Source organism: Prunus persica, chromosome G4, assembly GCF_000346465.2.
Source record: "Prunus persica cultivar Lovell chromosome G4, Prunus_persica_NCBIv2, whole genome shotgun sequence".
Taxonomy (NCBI): Eukaryota; Viridiplantae; Streptophyta; class Magnoliopsida; order Rosales; family Rosaceae; genus Prunus; species Prunus persica.
The window spans coordinates 8,109,998-8,118,570 of record NC_034012.1 but is presented as its reverse complement, the minus strand read 5'-3'; the positions used below and the strand labels follow the sequence as shown (position 1 = coordinate 8,118,570).

General features: G+C 38.0%; 1 pseudogene; it reads right to left on the bottom strand.

The window, feature by feature from the left end:
• Window positions 3,048-5,340, bottom strand: LOC109948831 (annotated as a pseudogene).

The window sequence follows — 8,573 nt, the reverse complement described above, 5'->3', positions numbered from 1 at the left end:
TCTTTTTCACAAAACCCTGTGGCTGCTCCACATATACTTCTTCTTATAGAACTCCATTCAGAAATGCAGACTTGACATCCAGTTGGTATAATGTCATTCCTTCTGCGCAGCCAGGGCTATCAAAGTCCTAATGGTATCTAACCTTGCCACTGGGGCAAAAGTCTCATTGTAATCGATTCCAGGTTTTTGTGAGTAGCCTTTGGCTACTAATCGAGCCTTATTCTTCTGTACAGTGCCATCTAGATTAAGCTTGGTCTTATAGACCCATTTGACACCAATGACTGGTTTGTTAAAGGGTCTTTCCACAAGCTGCCAAGTGTTATTCTTCTCAATCATTTCTAACTCAGCTTCCATTGCCTTTCTCCAAGACTCATCTAGATCAGCTTCTTCAAAATTCTCAGGCTCCATAATGCACATATTACACTGAGCCATAATGTCATTAATGCTCTTCCATTTCTTTGGTGTATGATCAATAGCTTGAGAACTTCCTTCAATGCTTTCATCCTGCAGAGTAGTATCTACATCTACTTGTGTTTGTGTATCCAAGCTTTGACTTGGTTCTTCTAGTGCTATGACTTCTTCATGTATTTGCAATGGTGCATCCAAGTCTGGATTTAGAGCATAGTCTTGATTTCCAGTAGGCACAAGCACTGTCATTTCTCCTTCTCTAGCATTCTCCCATTTCCATAAGCCTTTCTCATCAAATTTCACATCCCTTGACAGAATAATCTTCCTATTGCTTGGATCAAACAGTCTATATCCCTTTTCACAAAGACCATAGCCCACAAAAATACACTTGTGACTGTTTTCTTCAAGCTTATGCCTTAATGCAGAAGGAATAAGCACATGACAAGGGGATCCAAATATCTTTAAATGCGCAACCCCTGGTTTTCTGCCAGTATAGGCCTCAAATGGTGTTACCTTATTGAGAGCCTTGGTAGGACATCTATTCAGCAAATAGACTGCAGTATTTACAGCTTCTGCCCAAAACTCAAAAGGGATACCTTTCTCATGCAGCATTGACTTAGCCATTTCAACCACTGTTCTATTCTTCCTCTCAGCTACTCCATTCTGCTGAGGGGAGTAAGCCACTGTTAATTGCCTTTGAATGCCAGATTCTTCACAGAAACTGTTAAACTCTCCTGATAAGAATTCTCCACCCCTGTCACTTCTCAAACTCTTTATCTTGAACCCACTTTGCAGCTCAGTCATAGCTTTGAATTTCATGAAACACTCCAATGCACTTGATTTGTTTCTAATGAAATACACCCAAGACATCCTAGTGTGATCATCTGTACACAGGAGAAAATACCTGTTTCCAGAGAGAGATTCTGTTTTCATTGGTCCACAGATGTCTGTGTGAACCAATTCCAAAGGATTTGAAGCTCTCCAAGTGGATTCCAAAGGGAAAGAATCCCTATGCTGCTTTCCTTGCATACATCCATCACACACCACTGACATTTGCTCCAAGTGAGGTAATCCATGAACCATCCCTTGATTCTCAAGCAGCTTCATACTTCTTTCATTTAAATGCCCAAATCTCTTATGCCATGTCTGCAAGCAATGTGTGACACTTGCTTTTAGAACCAACTCACTGGCAGGCATCATTGTCAATGGAAAGCATCTGTTGTTTGTCATTTGCACCTTCACAATCAGATTCTCTAGTGACTGATCATCATAGATTCTCATCATACTCTCTCCAAACACAAGATAGTAGCCATGTTCCATCATTTGCCCAACACTGAGCAAATTTTCTTCAAGACCAGGTACAAGCATTACTTCATGAATGTGCTTCTTACCAAACTTGGTTTTTATCACCAAAGTTCCTTTTCCAGTAACTGAAACCACTTCTCCAGTCCCCATCTTCACCTTAGAAGTCAAATCCCTTTGAACATTTACTAAAAGTCCCTCATCTCCTGTCATGTGATTACTACACCTACTGTCTATGTACCAAGAGTGATTGACCTTTACATCTATTGCAGCATTACAGACATAGAATAGAGTACCAGTTTCTTCCATCTCATTTGCATAATTCACCCTATGTGCATTCCTATTTCCATTGCAATCTCGGACCATATGTCCAAATTTTCCACATCCATGACATTTAGGCTTGCCTTCATACCAGCATTTGCCATAATGTAACTTGTCACAATGCTTACAAGCTGCTATGTTTCCATCATTAGGCTTCCAATGTTTTTGAAAACTTTGATTTCCAGGAGCACTTTTCTGAAAACTTTGATTTTCAGAAAAACTCTCATTCTTAGGCTTCTTTTCTTCAACATTCAGACTAGCAAAAGCCCTTTCTGAAGAGTTCTCAGTGTGCCTATCCAATCTGAGCTCAAAGCTTTTCAAGGAGGCAACCACTTCTTGAACTTCTAGAGTTTCCAGATCCTTAGAGTGCTCTATCACAGAGCATATAGGGTCATATGACTTAGGCAAACTAAACAATAATTTCTGCACAGTTCTCTCCCTAGATAACTCCTCACCATAACTCTTCATTTGATTCAACATATCAAACAATCTAACCAGATAAACAGATAAAGATTCACTATCCTTCATGCGAGTATATTCAAATTCCCTACGCAACCCTTGCAATTTGACATTTCGTACCTGTTTGTCTCCTCTGAATTCCAGTTTTAGAATATCCCAAGCTCCCTTCGAGGTCTCCTCATTCACAATCCTTGGAAATAGCTGATCTGAAACTGCACTTTGGATCAATCCAAGTGCACGAGCATCCTTCATCAGAATCTGAGCCACCATGGACTTCTCAGTATCTGCAACCTCTTCTTTTTCCCTCTTCATGTCTGAGTTATTTAACCTATTTTCGACCAGATCCCACAGACCATGCGATTTCAGAATAGTCTTCATTCGAATACTCCAGAATTCGTAGTTTTCTCCATTGAAAACTGGTGTTCGAAGCTCAGCTGCTCCAGATCCTGCCATATGAGACACCTGGATGCAAGAACTCACTCCTTCGATCTCCAAATCAGCTCAACGATAGCTCAGAATGAGCTCGATTTTCTGTTCACAGATCACGCCCAGCTCAAAACAAACGAACCTGGCTCTGAGGCCATGATAGAATTCATAGTTTGTGAGTCTGTATTTTTGGATGTGTTTGGGAGAGAGTGAATGAGAGAAACGTTGCTCTCTCAAAACAGAAGAAGAAATTGGAAGAGTGAAGGCTGCTACTCATTCATTACCAGCTGCCAAGAATATAACCGTTGAGGAGAGAGAAGAGAGATTCTTCTCTAACTGCCTCAATACAAGATTTAATCCTAGCCCTTGAAATTATCATCCTATAAGATGATTACACTTGTCTCAATCTAATACCTCTCTTAAAGAGCCACTTGGACTCTAATCCAATGGTCCTTATTACAAGCAGCAGAAAAACGAAAAATTTAAAAAAAAAAACTAAACACAGAAACATTTAAATGAGATGGGATTAGGCGGCAAACTCAGCTCAAAGGGTTACACATCAACAAGAAGCATATGCAAGCAGCTCCTTGTTGCTTTCAAGCAGCTCCTTCTGTTCACAGATCACGCCCAGCTCAAAACAAACGAACCTGGCTCTGAGGCCATGATAGAATTCATAGTTTGTGAGTCTGTATTTTTGGATGTGTTTGGGAGAGAGTGAATGAGAGAAACGTTGCTCTCTCAAAACAGAAGAAGAAATTGGAAGAGTGAAGGCTGCTACTCATTCATTACCAGCTGCCAAGAATATAACCGTTGAGGAGAGAGAAGAGAGATTCTTCTCTAACTGCCTCAATACAAGATTTAATCCTAGCCCTTGAAATTATCATCCTATAAGATGATTACACTTGTCTCAATCTAATACCTCTCTTAAAGAGCCACTTGGACTCTAATCCAATGGTCCTTATTACAAGCAGCAGAAAAACGAAAAATTTAAAAAAAAAAACTAAACACAGAAACATTTAAATGAGATGGGATTAGGCGGCAAACTCAGCTCAAAGGGTTACACATCAACAAGAAGCATATGCAAGCAGCTCCTTGTTGCTTTCAAATAAGGCCATGTTCTCATGGCTCAGACTCACCCAAGCTTCTATTCCGTTGCCATCTCTTTTGTCCATCAAAACAGTAACATTGTTAATTGCAACAGCAACGCAGCTCACCCATGATGGCTTTCCCCACCCGAAATCGGCTTCATAAAATGGAAACCTACACCAACTTGAGCAGATAAACTTGTCTATGTCATCATTTTTCATCAGGTTTATGTACCATTTCATGTTTTGCCATGCTTCGTTAGAATCAATTACTACTACTGCAGCATAACGTTCTTTTTTTTCTTCAAGTCCTCCCCAGATTTTTGCCACCAAGCCTTTCAAATCTATCACAGTGGAATTCTCTCCAGAGTGAGAATAGTTGGTTGTCGAAAAATCTACTAGATTCCCAACCAAGTTTTCTGGCAAGGGTGGCACTGCCATTTTACGCACGTTCACAGAGTGAGAGAAGACTGATGGCCTTATTAGGCTAGTCCCCAACGTGTTTGATGATGATCGGGATGATGCTTCAATTTTGCATTTCCAAATGAGTGCTGAAGCTGCTTCTACTCTTGTTGGTTTGGGCACAACTGTGCTGGTTACCTTAGATTGGAGAGCAGCAATCTTTGAGGCCTCAAACACAAACCTTCTTGTTATGAACTTTTCCTTATCGACTTCCAACGATGGCAGTGGCTCTGAGTTAGAGAAATTTAGTGGAGAAAACAGAGATGCAGCACCAAATTTGCTGGTAGCATTAACATATTTGACTGATCATGGGCAGCTGCAGTCCAACAATTGATGAATGTGCTTAATGTTGTGGCATCACCGAACTTATGAGAAATGCTAAACCCAATTGCCATTCCACCACACTCAAACAAGTTGACTTGAACAAGAAGCAACGTGCCGGTGCCCGCTTCTCTAGACTCGGGTTCAACTGGTAGGAATCGTCTTAACATCTTGGCATCTGGGTGTTCGAAAATCTCCGATAAGGAACACTTGACTCGGGATTCCACAAACTCAGCTCCATCATGGTTACATTCAATCACGGCGTCACCTTTGATTCTTCCTGCCAAAGGATAGAAGTGAGTGAGAGTTTTAGCTAGATTGCATTAGATGCTGACATCTTTCATTGGTGGCCATGACATTGTTGCTAGTAGCGTCAGCAGCATTGGGATAGAAGAAAAGGATTGGGATGTAGGTTTGAACGGCCATCTGATCCAAAATAGAGAGCTTATAATTTCTAAGGTGATGAGGAGTTGGGGAGGATGGTTTAACTGTTTGCCTCTGGATGATTTCAACCTTGATTTCTGTGGCCATTTTACTCAACCTTGATTTCAAGTGATGGAAGCACAAACTGTGAATTGGAACAATGGGGCTGGTCTACCTTATAATGGATCGGGTTCTACATTGAATTGAATATAACTAGAACTACTTTGTAGGCAAAAGCCCCACTACTGGCTGCCTCTCAAAGATTTCAAACTTGATGTACATGTGGCCATATCTTGATAGTAGATTCTGCCAAGTGTGGAAAATAATGTCATGAATATTAGACCGTGGCATGGCCTGCCTACCTACTTTTGTGGAATTTTGTAGTTTATTATCCAATTGTACTGGGATACAATTAAGACAACTGGACAGTTGAGTTAAGTTCTGGGGCAATTAGGCGGCTGTGCTATATAGGTAGCAGTCCCTAGCAGTTGCTTGGCTATTATGGCTAATCACTACCGAAAATCCATATACTAGCAGTTTTCTTTTAATCTCTTGAGAGAGGGCAGCATTCTACATTGAAGAACTGCGTTGGAAAAGGCCAACATTCTACATTGAAGAACTACCTACTTTTGTGGAATTTTGTAGTTGATTATCCTATTGTACTGGGATACAATTAAGTCAACTGGACAGTTGAGTTAATTTCTGGAGCAATTAGGCGGCTGTGCTATATAGGTAGCAGTCCCTCGTGGTGTGTTTGGATGAAGTAATTATAATTTCCATGGAAATTGTAAATGACAGAATTGCCAATTACATCATTTAAAAATTCCGTCAGTTGCAAATTTCAGCATTTGGATGTCATATATGCGGAATTTAAGAAATAACAGAAATTACAATTTCACCTATTTGGATAGTTATCATAGAATTAGAATTTACTTAGAAGTAACAACATTCTTTTTTACAATAGTCTTGTATATAAAATCTGGATAGGAATAATTAGCATAGTTCAACACATTATTATTATATATATGATTAGAAAGACTTGTGCAATATGAAAATTGTCTAACAGCACATACCTCAATTGTTACTAATGTAAAGAATTGCAACGGTAGCTTGTCTAATTTAAAAAAGCATAAATCACATAATTAAAAAAATGAAGCTAATCATCCCTCTCCAGTAGCTCTATCTCTACCACATAAATCCACTATATCATCCCAGTTTGCAATCACTTTAAATCGAAAAGTTCTAGCATCTTCATGAGACTATCAAGCAGAAAATCAAAGTTAACCATTTATTTACCACAATTATAGTCATACAAAAAGATATAATTGCATTATAAATTACCTTCTCGTACTCATCCCAAACATTGCCTTCATCTACACTGATCATCTTCTTTGTTGCATCCCAATTGAATCCTCTCTGACTTAATATATCACTGACTATACCATAAAACCTTTTCCAAATTTTAACACGATTTCTTATGTTATTAGCACTTACTTCAATATCATTATTTTAACATTTCTGCATAGTGATTGAATACAACGTTTATCCTAATTTTAACCTTTATCCTAAGTTAAAGATGTCATTATTTTGCATTTTGATATTGACTCATCAAATACTAAATGTTGCTTCTTTTATATCAGATCAAATACCGAAAATTAAGTCATAGTGGGTATTGTAATATTTTTTCCTTCACAACCATATTTCATGGCTACAACCAAAAGATTGGACACTGATTATAATACAACCCAACCATATAGATCTAATAACAGCACATGTTACAGCTCAAAATGACAAGAATGTGCTTGAAGTAGCTTCATCGAAAACTTAGTTTCAACTTGATTATGATCTTTCAAAAAGCACTTGGATAACACTTGAGAAGTAAATTGATTATAATCTTTCCCAACTCCAGCCATTACCTAGTGTTTTGTTAAGGAGCAGAATGGTCAAGTAATCTTTCTCTTCCATTCATGGTTTTTGTTTTACTGAGACCAAAATATAATTAGGCAAGCATGACAGGTGTGACTTTATAAAAATGAGAATCAAAATACCACCTTACATACAGGTAAGGTGGCACACCATAACCAGTATTAAGCACATTCAAACTTCCAGGAGATGTTAAACATTGACTGCAATCATTATCAGTTACAACTAACACACATCCTTAGTAAGGTCAATACTAGCCATCATGACCAAGCCATGGCCATGAATGAAAGATGTCAGCATCTCATTCAGACAGTAGCCAAAGCTCTCTCACTCACTTCTACCCTTTAGTAAGGACCAATGTTTTAAAAGGTCAAGCGTAGAGGCGAGGTGTTTTTAGTCCTCTATGCGAGGCGTAAGCCTTGAAGCATTGAGGTGTAAGCCTTTCAAACATTAATTTATTTTAATTAAAAAAATTCTAAATAATACAATGCAGATAAATTATACTACTAATTCTTATTAAGCCAGAATATTCTATCAAAAATATAAGTACGAAATGTCATTCAAGCATAATAATCAATCTCAAAACATAAAATACTTATTCAACATCAAAAAAATAACTCAATTCATGCATCCCACTCCCCATCATGAAACATAAAATGCTATGATTTTCGGCATTTATGTGTGGACTTGAGTGTTATTGTGTTGTTTGATAAAAAAAAAAAAAAAAACTAACATATATATATCTTTCGATAATTGTGCCCTATGAAGAAGGCCTAAGGTGATTTCCTTGCCTAGGCTAAAATAACAAATTCCATTTGTGCTCTTTTATGTCAAATAGCACGGATAATTGTGCCCTATGAAGAAGGCCACGGTGCAGCCACTTTAAAGTAGTCGGTGTACTATATAGCAGTTTCCATTGATTATAGAGCACAAATATGTTACTTTGTGGCAGGCATATAGAGCACGAATGCCAAGCATTTGTGCTCTTATTTTGACAAGTGACTGAATTGTTAGATAGAGTGATTTGACAGATGTGAGCAAGCATAGTTTCAAAATTGTGCTGAACAGGGTATATATTTCTTGTAAAAAAATATAAACACAATTTGAAAACTGTGCTCTAAATTGCCGAAATACCCCTTGAATTTGTACCTAATTATCAATTTACCTCATGACTTTTTTTTTTAGAAAATTAAATACTCGAACTAAATTTTATTGTCAATTCCCCCCCTACCATCTAAATCTCAACATTTCATCCAATTTGCCGCTAAATATAAGGGCAAATTGGTCACTTTAAATGTTGAAATAATATATATATATATATGTACATATAAACTATTTTAATAAACAGAGAGGCCGACCCACTTAATCTTTTTCCCTTTTGTTGTAGTTAAAGATACAGATTACAAAGGCCCGGGGGGGGGGGGGGGGAATCAAAAAAATAAG